Consider the following 13,823-nt stretch of genomic DNA (forward strand, 5'->3'; position numbering starts at 1 on the left):
TTGTTTTTTGTTTTTTTTTTTTTATCTTTACATTTTTATTTTTATTTATTTATTTTTTTTTGAAATTTTAATATAATTTTTTATTTTTTATAAACATATATTTTTATCCCCAGGGGTACACACACAGAAAAACCCAACTAGACCAGTCTTTCCAGTAGTTAAAAGCTTTAGCAGTATGACACACAACATAGTATCTCCAAGGTAGATCTTTATGATACCAATAACCAGCTTACAGGGTACACTAAAAGCATACAGTTCAGTAGGCCATAGTGAACCTTGACATGGAGATATGGGGCACCAGGTGTTGCTAATTACACAGCATAATTTTGCTCTAGCAAAACCAAAGATTCCTTACTTTCTCAGTATTTCACCGAAACCAGGCTTCTCTAAACTGGGTGGGTCTCAGAAATCTTCTAGACTGATTTGAATGCGGGGCTTACATTAATTTCTCAGGATATTAAATTACAAGATATTTGTGCCAGATAAGGATCGCAGCATTAGGTTTATTTGATCATAAGCACAGAGTTCTAAGATCAGTAATAAATTCATAAAGTCAAGCAGAGTAACGGTGGGATGTATAATACTTAAGGAGATTATTATTACTAAACCTAAGGTACAATAAAGTATGAAAATAATGTTTAGCGTGTCCAGTGGATTTTCACGATTGTGCACAATATCCTTTTTTGCTTGAAGTTTTTAAACACATATTCGATGCCATTTGGTGGAAATTTAACAGGGGAAGAGAACTGGAATTCTGACAGGTAACAGGACTACATGATATTTAAGGATCTTATAACCTCCCAAGCTTTGTCTCTGTTGCAAACTTTGAAACATTTTGTTAAACAAATATGAAAATATTTGAGTTTAAAAACAAAATTCCATAAACTTGCTTTTAGTTAAGGCTAAATAATATATCTAGTCATACCAATAAGCATGAAGAAAGGATTTTCCTCTAAGAAACATCAAAATGACTTTCTCACTTTGTTCTTATATACACGGACTAGTAAGTTCTAAAGTTCTGCTCTTCAAAGGAGTATCCTAAAAATGAATTTTAAGAAAAAAAATATAAAACTTTTTTTTTAAAATATTTTTTTTAAAAAGACTTTATTTATTTATTTGACACACACACACACACAGAGAGAGCACAGGCAGGGGGAGCAGCAGGCTGAGAGAGAAGCAGACTCCCCACTGAGCAGGTAGCCCGATGCAGGGCTCAATCCTAGAACCCTGGGAACATGACCTGAGCCAAAGGCAATGCTTAACTGACTGAGCCACCCAGGCTCCAGCAGAAAAAAACTGTTGGGGGGCGGGGGAAGTCTATTGTAGTACATGCTTAGTTTTAACCTCACTACTATTTAAAAGCCTACTGGCCTAAAACTTGCTTAGACTGTTTTCAGGCCAAACTGATGGGAAAACGTGACCAGAAAACTAGGCCTGGGTTAGGAGGTCCTGGGTAATCAAAAATTAAGGACTCTGAAAAACAATCTGAGGGTTTTGAAGGGGCGGGGGGTGGGAGGTCGGGGTACCAGGTGGTGGGTATTATAGAGGGCACGGATTGCATGGAGCACTGGGTGTGGTGCAAAAATAATGAATACTGTTATGCTGAAAATAAAAAATAAATTAAAATAATCAAAATATCAGAAGAAAAAAAAATAAAACAAGCAACTGTTAGTAGTAGTAGAGCCCTGTATAGGTATGCTTACTTTAAAAAATATTTTTGATTATATAGAAAAGTTTAAGAGAATTATATGACAATATCGATGTGCATATCATCTAGCTTTTCAGTCTTAACATTTAGCCATATATTTCCTCAGATTCATTTTTCCTTTTTTTAAATTAAAAAAAAAAAACTAAGCACTACAAATATAGAGCACGGTTATCTTCTCCAATCCCATACTCATATAGAGAGAACCTTTATCAGGAATTCAGTATTATTACCACATATACTTTTTTGTGTTTGTTTTTTAAAAAATTTTAGAGAGCTTCATTGAGGTACAGTTGACATACGATAAACTAAGTTTAAAATATATAATTCAATATGTCTTGACATGCACATATACCTTTGAAACCACCACCACAATCCAAATAATGAACAGACCCATCTTAGTATAGGTTTCTATAATTGCTTTCTATTTGTCTGTTTTTCTAGCTTGCCATTCAGGGGAGCACTATAAAATTGCCCTTTTTTATTACTATGTATTGGCTAATTGATGACATAAGTTTTTATACTTTACACATGTATGTAATCATAAAGAATATATCCTATCATTTAAATGTTTTTAAAATAGGCAGAAATGGAATCATACTATATTAAACCTTCTCCCAAATTATATATTTTCAAAATATGTAATTGTGATTCAGTATATGCATTTTAACTACATTACAGGATTCCCTCATAAGTATATACCACCACTCAGACTTCTCTTCTCCTACTGACTGTCATTGAGGGAGTTCCCAAGTTTTTGTTATTACCACCGATATTGCATTGAGCAACTCTTAAGTGTTTTCCCTGGACAGCACTCAAGTTCAGATGTGGGTTGTAGAGGATATTATTTTTCAACCATATTTCAACTTTGCTAAAATACTCTCTAAAATGATTTATCAAAATGTATACTCTCAAAGGATGAATTTTTGGGTTCCCAGTCTTCATTTCATTATCTGATACCAAACTGATTAGTATGAAATTTTCTCCCACTTTAATATGCGTTTCTATACTTGACAATCAGGTTAAGCAATATTTCATCCATTTATTGGCCATTCCCTTTTGCTCTTCAGTGAAATAAATGTTCATACCCTTTGCCCACTTTACTGTTTGATGTCGTCTTCTTCTTACTGATGAACAAGAATTCTTTATATAATCTAGAAATGAATCCTTTGTTAATTATTCACATTACAAATATCTTCTCCCAGTCTGTGACTTATCTTTTATTGCACAGATTTTAAAATGACTTTAAGTATGGTTTCCATAGCTTTCAAGTAAGGAAATGAGTAAGGTCAAAAACATGTCCTATTTCCTCTATTTCCCTTTTTTTTTTTTTTTGGAACTTCTGTATGATTAGAATGGGGTTGAGATATAATCATATTATTTTTTTCCCTTCTTCATAACCAGTAATTTCATCACCTTCTACTGAATATTCACTTTTGACCCCTAATCTTTAAGATTATTGATTCTTAAGTGAAAGATGTGTGGCGCCTGGGTGGCTCAATCGTTAAGTGTCTACCTTTGGCAAAGGTCACGATCCCCCAGAGTCCTGGGATCCAGCCCCACATTGCATAGGGCTCCCTGCTCAGCAGGAAGCCTGCTTCTCTCTCTCCCACTCCCCCTGCTTGTGTTTCCTCTCTTGCTGTGTCTCTCTCTGCCAAATGAACAAATAATTTTTTTTTAAAAGACAAAAAAAAAGAAAGATGTGTACAGTGTGTTAGGGGTCTGTTTCTGAGTTCTCTCAATTCTGTCAGTCTCTCTCCCTCCATTTGTACCTCAATTTCTTAAGTTCTTACACTTTCTAAGTCTTAATATCTAGAGCAAGAGGCCCCTCTACTTACTCTTTAAAATAGCCTTTATATCTTTGGCCTTTTACTTTTTTCATATGAATTTTAGAATCAGCCTGCCAAGTTAAAGAAGGAAAAAAAATGGGGGAGAATCTGATTAAAGCTGCATTGAATTATAGATTATTCTGGATGAAAACTGGCTTATAACATTGAACCTTCCTGTCCATAAACACAGTAAATCTCTTCACTTATTTAAGATTGATTTTTCACATCCTTCAGTAAATTTTTCTAATCTTTCCCCATAAAGGTCATATGAACTTTTGTTATAGCTATTCTCAGGAACTTTATGGTTTTTGCTGCTAATGCAAATGGTACTATTTTCTAAATTTTATTTTCTAATTGTCACTAGTATATAAAAATACAATTACCGTGCTGTGAAGGACCACTGATTCCTTCCAGTTGTTCCCCTGAGAAGTATGTAACTTTCAGTCCTTCATTTTCCTCATCTAGGAAAAAGTTAAAAATCTACCTAACAGAATTATGATGCTATGAGGATTAAGTAAGAGTAGATTTTTAACTTGTAGATAAAAAGATTTGTTCATTTGCTTCTTCCTTTCCAATCCTTTAACTTACTTAATATCACTGAATTTCCAATAAACAATTATCTTATTCTTGACTTATATAGATTGTTTCTTAAGTCTCACCATTATGAATAAAATTTTCTTGGGGTTTTTGGATGGAGAGCTTAACTATATTCAAGAAATTCCCTATGTTTAATTGCCAAGATAAATAAACAACTGTTAACCTTTATCACATAATTTCTTTGCATATCTTAAGAAGATCATTTAGTTTGTCTTGTTTAAGCTTTGAGTGTGGCAAACTAAATTTACACCCACTTTTAAAAGTCTTACTTTTAGGGACACCTGGGTGGCTCAGTCATTAAGCATCTGCCTTTGGTCCAGGTCCTGATCCCAGGGTCCTGGGATCAAGCCCCACATCAGGCTCCCTGCTCAGAAGGAAGCCTGGTTCTCTCTCACTCCCCCTCTTGTGTTCTCTCTCTCACTACCTCTCTGTCAAAAAAATAAATAACAAATCTTAAAAAAAAAAAAGGTCTTGGTTTTATACTTCTATGATAAGTTCCCTTTACTCCTACTACCCTTGTATCCTTTGCATGGATGTAAATGAGTGCAAGAGACTTGAGAAGGAAACAGTAGTTTAAAAAAATAACGTCTCAAGCCCAAGTTCCATCTTAAAAACTGTAATAAACAAGGGAGTACTGTAAACATATTAGAAGTGACTTTCAATAAAGGAACAGAAATAAAATAATTCTATACAGTATAAGTATAGACAAATAATTCCAAAATTACTGATGCCTTAAACAGCAGCAAAAAAATATGGCATAGATTGAAGATTTGCAGTCTAAAGACCTGAAGTGAACTGAAAATACTTAGTATTTTCACATTTATTAATAGGGATATTGACAAGAGATACAAAAATTAACTTATTTTTAGTACGCACTGTCATATGTCCTGAAAGGATCTTTGGGCAACTGAGAAACATAGCTTTGGAACCAGTGTAGTAAACACTCATGCCGGAGAAAATCTAATATAATTCTTATTTACTTTATAGCTCTGAGGATCAATTGAATTAGTCCAAACTAACCAACAAAGCTTTTATTTGAAATTAAATGAACTCAGAAATTAAGCTGTGATTCACTAGAATAATAATTCTACAAACCTTTTAAAGAAAAATTTCTAGATAGTTAAGATTCTAACGTGACTCAAATGTAAGTCACAAAATAAACTGAACCCAAATCACTTTTCTGAGTACTACAGAATGTCTGTAACTTTTCCTTTTGCATAATATAAAAGAATTTTAACATATATAAAGCTTTTAGGATGAAGGACATAAAGGAAGTTCTTTAAGTCAGTAAGTGAAAATACACAAAAATAACTCTAATGATGTTTCTTTGATCTTTCAAAAAACACCCTCCAAATCAGAGTAAAGGAGCTTCTTGTGCACCGAACTTAAGAGTAACTTTTTACTTGATGGAATAAGAATATGTCCAAGAAATTCCGTCCCTGACTCTTTTATCTCTCAAAATCTTCTGGTCTATTTTGTGTTAGATCTCTCTCAACCTGGCTCCACCCATGGCCCAAGGGCAAAACAAAAATTGAATCCTAACCCCCCAAAAATGAAGGAAAATTTAGAAATAGTAATATCCATGATATAGTAATATTATAAAAATAATTATAGTACAGCTAATATTTATTGAGTGTTTACTCTATCTAAACTCAGTCCGTGTTAGTATCAAACTCTAAATGATTTAAAACTCAAAATATAACCCAGTTATCTGATCACTAGAATTTTCTTCTTAAAAGTGATAAGAACAGGGGCATCTAGGTGGCTCAGTTGGTTAAGCATCTGCCTTCAGCTCAGGTCATGAGATCCCAGGGTCTTGGGTTCAAGCCCCGCATGGGCTCCCTGCTCAGCAGGTAGTCTACTTCTCCCTTTCCCTCTGTCCCCAGCTCATGAAATGAGCTGACATGAAATACTCTGACAAAATAAAATGTTAGAAAAGCAAAGAAAGCTCTCAAGTCTTGGAAAATGTCTTTGCTGTAGAAAAATTCATCAGTAGGAAAGAAAGGGCATCATTTAAAACTTCATCAAAGAGCTATATAAAAAAATAAATAAATCAAAGAGCTATATAAAAAAAAATAAATCAGGCTTTCTAATGATCTTGGAAAAGGGTGGTATAAAAATTTAAGATAGAAAGATCACTGTTAAATGTTACTGTTTTATGCATAGTATATTAGGTTTAGCACTTTTAAGTAAAAATAATTTTAGTTGAATCATTTTATTTCTTTTTCTCCATGAAAACTTAAAATAGTAGTAAGGAGTTCTTATATAACTAATTTATACAACATGCTTATATAACTATTTCCAGAACTTGATGCATAATTATACTATCTTTAATTGTTAAAGGCATTCAGAGTTGTTGATTACATTGTATGAGATACTATTATTTTTTTTATTTGCCAGCAAATCCTTGGTAAACAGTACAATGGCCATTTATAGTATTGTTTTTACTAGAAAATGCTATATAATTTATAAAGATTAATTTTTGAATTAGGTTTCCAGAATTTGCTGCAGTAATAGAAAAAAAAGGTAAATATGATCTACAGGTTCTGAACTTCCAAAAACTTATTTCTATCAGATTTATACTCAAAATGTAAAATCCTCACTGTCTCCCTCGGAATTACTTTTCATTTTTAAAGCAAGAGTACAGAAGTTTCATCCTTGAATTTCATGTCTCTTCGTCTTTGCCCACCACCAAAAGTAGATGTCCTAGAAAACCTTTAGATAAATTTGAGTATTAAATCTTAATATGCTGTTGAAATTGTTATGGAACAAGAAAGTTCAGAAACTCTTTTGATCAATGTATCGTAAATTATTTTGGAAGTTGAGAGAAAAAAGTGTTCTCTAACGGATGCATGTAACAGCTGTAAGGAACTGACCCACAGACCAGCTCAGGGATGAGGTTCGGGAATGTGGACGACTGTAACAGTTTTGCTATCTGTACATTCCAACCTCAAAGGGAGGAAACCAGGTATTTGAGAAATGTCATGCACAATGCTAAATTAAAAATAGCATTGACAGTAATGGCTCTTGATTGAAAAATTGGAAAGCTACTAACAGTTACATAAGTCAAGCATGCTTCCATTTACTTAGGAGAAGAGGCATTTCAAAAGGCACTGCTCTCTGGAATGCAGGTGGATGACACGAAGGCATCCAAAAGATAAATCTATAGTAAATTTTAGAGAAGAATCTTTCAGGCACAGAAGAGATAAGAACAATTCACTTGGAAAAAGAGAGGCAGAAATGGGCAACAAACAGCTTCTTCAGAATATTCAGCACAACTCTTAAGCAGAATGGCATGCTTGTGGTTAAAAAAATATTTGAGTATTCGAATAAAAATGTATCTCTTTTTCAGAGTGAAGAATGAAACCAAAGCAAGATCAGGCTGCTGCTCTTCCTAGAGGAGCACACAAACAGTTATAAATTAGAAAGGGCATGGTTATGTTAGATCTTTATAAATCACAGTTCCCTCGGGAAAATGGTCATCAGGTTAAGATAAGACGCTCTCATTATTTACATTACACATTTACTTTTCTAGGAGCTATAAATTTCAGTAATATCAAAAAAGGCTCAAATTTAGCTTATCTGATTACAGTATGATATAAATAAGCTATACATTCTTCTTGCTAAAATTTACAGGTTCTTATTTTAAAATTTAAATTACAAATTAAAATAAATGTGATTTGTTTTGTTCTCTGCACAAAAATGAAGCAAAAAAATTTTTTTTAACTTGGTGACTTTACCACCTCAGTTATTATATAAAAGACTCTGACTAATTGCATTTCTAAATACAGAACAGAAAGATTTGCAATTTAGCAGAGAAGAGTAGGAGGAAACATGGGGTGGATATAAATTTCTGATGCTAAAGGATTCTAACACAGGAATGGGATATAATATACAGATAACAGAAGTATCTCTAATAAGGATTTTTAAATAATCCAGGATCTTATTTTTCCAGGATGAACTAGTACTATTTGACAAGAAACTTAAAAATTATTTCAGGAAGACATCTATCCATAGATTCTTGCTTATAAAAATTGAAGTATAATAATTACATATTCTTAGGAATTCAGTAACATCAAAGATAAGAAGACTATCAAAAATACTACATGAAGTTTTAGAAATCTGAAAATTTAGAACCTTAACAGTATGAAAACTCTTTTCTTGAAATTATATTTTTTATTAGATTCAAAACAGATTAAATGTAGATTAAAGTATAATCAGATTCACTTTGATGTCATCTAATCCTCTATTAAGCCATAAAGTTTGGTGTGGAACACTGATACGATCATAGGTCATTTTTCATTTGTTTCTGTGGGTTAGGTTTTTTTTGTTTGTTTTGTTTTGTTTTTCCCAGGAGCCAGAGTGGAAAGGTTCTGTATTTGAAAGCGTGGAACTGATAATGAGGACATTTTATTTAGAGGCAATCTTAAAAGCCTGCACCACCAAAAAAAAAAAAAAAAAAAAAAAAAGGACCATTAGCAAGGAGAGTAAGACACAGATTTTGCAGTCGGACAGACCTGAGGTTTTGAACCCACTCTCTAATCACTTCCCAATTTGCAAGCTCTTGAGTATATGACCTGTTTAAGTCTCAATTCCAACAACTACACAATGAGAATGACAGTAATAATACCTATCAGTCAGGATTACTATAATGGTTACATAAAATTATATATGCCAAGCACTTACCTCAGTAAGTGTTAATAAGCAGGAGTTATTTTTACTACTATAGTTTCTCTTTACCTTTGGTCTAAAAATGTGTTGAGTCCTCCAAAGCACAGGGCTAGCCAGAACCTGAGTCAGCTTTCCAAGCCCGGCTTAATCAAGTCTGGTTGTAGCTCCTAAATTCAGAGCTGAGATCACTAAGGAAGGATGCACATGAACATGGGATCACATTCTAGTCCTTCCTATAATCATCTTAAATGTAAACTTAACCTAAGAAACTTCAGATTTCTGTTCCCTCCTGCCGAATACCACATAGTACTACCTGATACTTTAAAAAAACGAGTTACGGTCTCAAGCCATTATCACATGAGCAACAGGTGCTTTTAAAAACCTGACAATGAAAAAGAACTGTAAATTCTGAAATCTCCCACATTTATGGTTTTGAAAATTAAAATATTGGTGTCATTTATATGGTAGTGGAACATTCCCGAGAATCAGAAAAACGTTCGGCTGCTTAATAGGGCTGATCTGTGATTCAGAGAACATTCCAGTTTCCATGCTATCTTAATGAAAAGCATTTGTCACCAAGCTCTAAAGAAACACCATAAATACGGAATTCTACCCTAATGCTGAAAAAAAAATAATCTCTGCAACAGGAAAAAAGTTAATTTACATATTTTATGGACAGAAATGGTTATTAACGCCTATGAGGAAAAACAACACACAGTACTTGAAGTAAAAGGGCTGGAAGGTTATTTCCTTATGCTAATTTGAACAGCCTTTTAATGCAGTCTGTTAAATTCTTTTTAGTTAATCAATACTGCCCATTTTCCATTAGTCAATAACTGAAATATTATTAAACCACCAGGAAAAAGTTTTTTAATGTGCTGGTTGTTTATGATACAAAGGTATGTTCCTTTAATCATGAAGACTTTCGTACATTAACCTCAAGTCCAGAAAACATTAAGATATAAGATGATTTGAAATAGAAAAATGGGAATTTCCTGAAACTGGCCAGGGAAGTAAGACATATAACCCAATACCTATGTAGTACAATCTACTTCAACAATTAATCCTCTCTACAAACATGATAAATACTAAAGCTCAATTACTCATTTTCTGAATAATGAAGTGACTAACCACGCACATAAAAGCAATCAAGGAAACATGATCCCCCCAAAAATGTAAAAACAGACTCCGTGAAATATTCTGAATGTTGCTGGAGACAAGCGTTTGAATAACTGACAGATCCTTACCTCTTGCTGTGGCACAGGTTTTAGGATCAGTACTTAAAGTTACTCCCAGCGACTGTACTCAGCAGTGGATCCGACAGGACACAGGGCACAGGAGCTCTGCATTCCGTGTACAAGCATGCAGAAGAATCACAGCCCCCACAGCTCAGACCTGAGCCGCCTCAGGATAAGTCCGAGTTAGATCACCACAGCACTTTTAGGCTCCGGCTCTGTTTCCAGGCACCCCTTTCCTGCAGTTTTCTTTGCCACGTGGTGTCCCTACCCAAGGCGAGCTGGCTTGTGTGTGGGCAGGAGGCTCGCCTTCAGGAGCTTACTCCTTCCCTCGGCTCGAATGGCTTCTGCAGCACTGCAGGAAGGGCCCAGCCCCAACTCAGACTCACTGGCAGAACAGGCTGGGCCGGTCTCGCTCCACCCATCAACCTCACACAGGTGAGGAGTCCCGCTCACGAAACACCAGCAGGAAACTGGCCATTTATTGTCCTTGCAATCTTTTAGAAATTTACTTATTCTTTGGTGGTTTATATTTGTTACCTGGGTGGGAGACAGTGAGTGTATCCAATAAAAAAGAGGCACTTCAGGCCCAATGAAGAAAGAAAAGCGATCAAGCAGATGTATTGCCAGTAAAAGCTTGGATCACTAAACCAGCAGCAACCCAGGATTGTTAGTTACTCCACTAACATGGAGAAAAGAAAAAAAGGATCAGTTTACACTGCCTCTGTGTGAACAATTCTGAGACAACAACCTGTTAAGCATCTATTAGGAGAAGAAAATAAAGAAGTATTTTTCAGAATTGAAAATCTAGAATTAAATTTTCCTGCCTATGACTTCCTCCTTTGTAAGTTATCCGAGTGTTCCAATTGTAATGCTGCTTATGTAAGTATTCAAGGGAGTCAATATTCATCCTAAAAAACAGTATTGCACTGTGTTTACCTACTTAAAATGATTTGAAGAAATAAATTAATTGTAAGAGACCAACATATTTTCTGTTACAAATGACTTATTTTTTACGAATACCAATGTAAATCTACATTCAAATATTTGTTCTTGATAAAATAATGCTACTATGTGTTAGATATAATTCTAAGTATTTTACACAGTCTTTCCCTATAACCATATGGAGTTGATTCTAATACTGTTCCCATCTTGGAGATGAGGAAACCAAGGCAGAGAGAGGACTTAAGGGACTGACAAGGTCACAAGAGCAGGAACTGCCAGATTCAAGATACCCAGAGAGTATTTACCATGTACTATGCCGAAATCTTCTGCTATCGATCAAATTTAATCTCTCTTTCCTCTCTGAACATAGCTCTGAATACAAAATTGTTGATAAGTGGTAGGCCACAGTAAGAGAACCAATGAATTCATATAATTTTAAAATAGGCAAAACCACAGAAAGTTCCAGTATGTGGCAAGAACAAAACATGTTAATTTTTACCAGTGGAACAGCTGTGGATTTATGGATTTTGTTGAGTAAGAAATGACGCTCTTAAAGTTTTTTCAGAGTGGAGAAGCAAAGCCATCCTTTAAAAAAAAAAAAAATAGAAACTAAAAAGCAGCCTTCCTCCCACCCTTTCCTTGATTAGTACTGAAGACAACACGGAGGTGGAAGGGGGCAAGGGAAGAAGAACAGGAAAGAAAAGGGGAAGGAAGGAGAAAAAGAAGAGGGAGGGGGAGGTCCATGCTATAGAAAAGCCATCTGGGAATACTTCATACAACTCCTCTGTCCCTTGTGTTACCTAACATCTAAGCACAGTTAGCAATAAATTTGACAACAGTTTGCCAGAGTGAAGGAGAATTCCATAATTAATAACAGTAAATCTCACCTGAAACCTAAAAGGCTGCATTCTACGCTATATAAAAATACATGTTAGGAAAATGAGAGGATGCAAAAAGTGCTGAATGCAAAGCAAGGTCTGTAGTCTCCTTCACTGCAATGTGACAACGTCAATTTCTTGGTATGGAGAATGTGTTGTAGGTTATGTAAGATGTTAAAACTGGGAGAAGTTGGATTTTGAGTATATGCGATTTCTCTGTACTATTTTTGCAACTTCTTCTGAGATGATAAGTATTCAAAATACAAAGTCAAAACAAAATGGCTGACTGAAAGGATCACATTTTGTCCTCCAATGACTGCTTCTGGCCCAGGACAGGTCACTTGTTATTTTTCTCTCGTATTTAACAGAATGTGTAGAGGTTGTCCTGCCTTCACCCACCTGTGTGGGTGAAGGCAGCAACAGGGGAGCTCACTGGAAAGGCAATAGCTACATTCTACTCATACTATTCTAAGAATTAGCTGAATTATTCAAACATTTCACAGTATGTCTAAAAATTCTGCAGGTTTCATGGCCAGAAATATATCCAGAATCCAATCACCTCTCCCCACTTTCACAGCTACCGTGCTGCTCTGAGCCACCCCCCCTCCTGCCAGGCCTATTGCAACAGTTACCAGTCTCTCTTCTTGCGCCCATGTCTTCTCCTTTCCTTAACACACCAACCAAAATGATCCGCTAAACAAGGTCAGTCGAGTCAAATAAAAGCTCTGCACAAAACCTTCTAATGTCTTCCCATCTAATTTTAAATGAAAGCCAAAATCCGTCCAGTGGCACCCAGGTCCCAAAGAGAACCTGACCCCTCCCTTCACCTCCAAACCACATCTCACGTCACTCACTGTTCTAGTCAAACTTCTAGCAAATCCTGTGACAAACCAGGCAAATGTGCAGCTCAGCATCCTCAAGCAAAGCTCCCCCCAGGTAAGTGCATAGCTCCCTTCATTTCTTTCAGGCCTCTGCTCAAAAGCAACCTTCTAATGAGCCCTTCCCAAGAACTCTACCCTCCTTTGGAATTACAACCCCACATGAGCCACATCCCCACTCTTCCTAACCCCCGCACCTCCTTCCAGGCTTCATTTTTCTACAGCACTGACCTACCATACTGCATATTTTACTTGTTTACCTTCTTCTCTCTCATCACACTTGAATATAAATCCCAACATGACAATATTTCTGTCTATTGTGTTTGCTGTCTTAGCCCTAAGACTTAGTATGTACTCTGCAAATTCTGACCAATGAATGAGTGAATACTGGAAATGACCAAAAATGGAAAAGGTTTACTTACTTGGGGGTAAGGAGAAGACTCACTAGGGGCCCATTCCTAGCATTGGCTAAAGGGCATACAGGAGGGGCAGGAAACATTTGTGATTACTAGAGTGAAAACTGTTCAAGTCTGGGGCAACAGGATGGCTCAGTCGGTTAAGCATCTGCCTTTGGCTGAGGTCATGATCCCAGGGACCTGAGATGGAGCCCCAGTCAGGCTCCCTGTTCAGTGTGAGCCTGCTTCTCCCTATGCCTCTGCCCCTCCTCCTCCCCCAACACGGCCAGCTCATGCACTTGCATAAACACTTTCGTTCTTTCTCTCTTGATCTCAAATAAGCGAATAGGATCTTTTAAAAAAAAGAAAATATTCATGCTTATAATTATCAATCAATGGTTTTAGAACAAGCGTTTTATATACAGAGGATGTAAATCAGGATAAAATAATATATATGTCAACAAGCAGATAAGGAAAAAAGACACAAAAAATGAAATACCAAGTTTAAAATAAGTGAACTCATTACTATACACTATTTCCAAATAACTGACACAAACAATAGCTACTGCAGACTAAAATACTGTCCCTTGTTATTCAAAACATAGTCTTGGGACCAGGATCATGGAATTACCTGGGAGTTTATTAGAAATGCAGAGCCTCAGGTCTGGCCCTAGGCCCACTGAATCAGAA

The 13,823-nt window shown here is 35.7% G+C and overlaps 1 protein-coding gene across 4 annotated transcripts in view; it reads right to left on the minus strand.

Moving 5' to 3' along the window:
* The window catches only part of ARHGAP32 (Rho GTPase activating protein 32), a 299,252-nt gene that overhangs the window by 45,425 nt on the left and 240,004 nt on the right, over positions 1–13,823 (minus strand). Inside the window, exon 1 of one of the 4 annotated variants that reach the window (XM_059184859.1) lies at positions 10,050–10,415. The exons of the other annotated variants lie outside the window; for them this stretch is intronic. The gene's annotated coding sequence lies outside the window, so the exon portion shown is untranslated. Of the gene's footprint in view, positions 1–10,049; positions 10,416–13,823 lie in introns of those variants that run through there. 4 annotated transcript variants of the gene reach the window in all.

Source organism: Mustela lutreola, chromosome 1 (assembly GCF_030435805.1).
Source record: "Mustela lutreola isolate mMusLut2 chromosome 1, mMusLut2.pri, whole genome shotgun sequence".
Classification (NCBI taxonomy): domain Eukaryota; kingdom Metazoa; phylum Chordata; class Mammalia; order Carnivora; family Mustelidae; genus Mustela; species Mustela lutreola.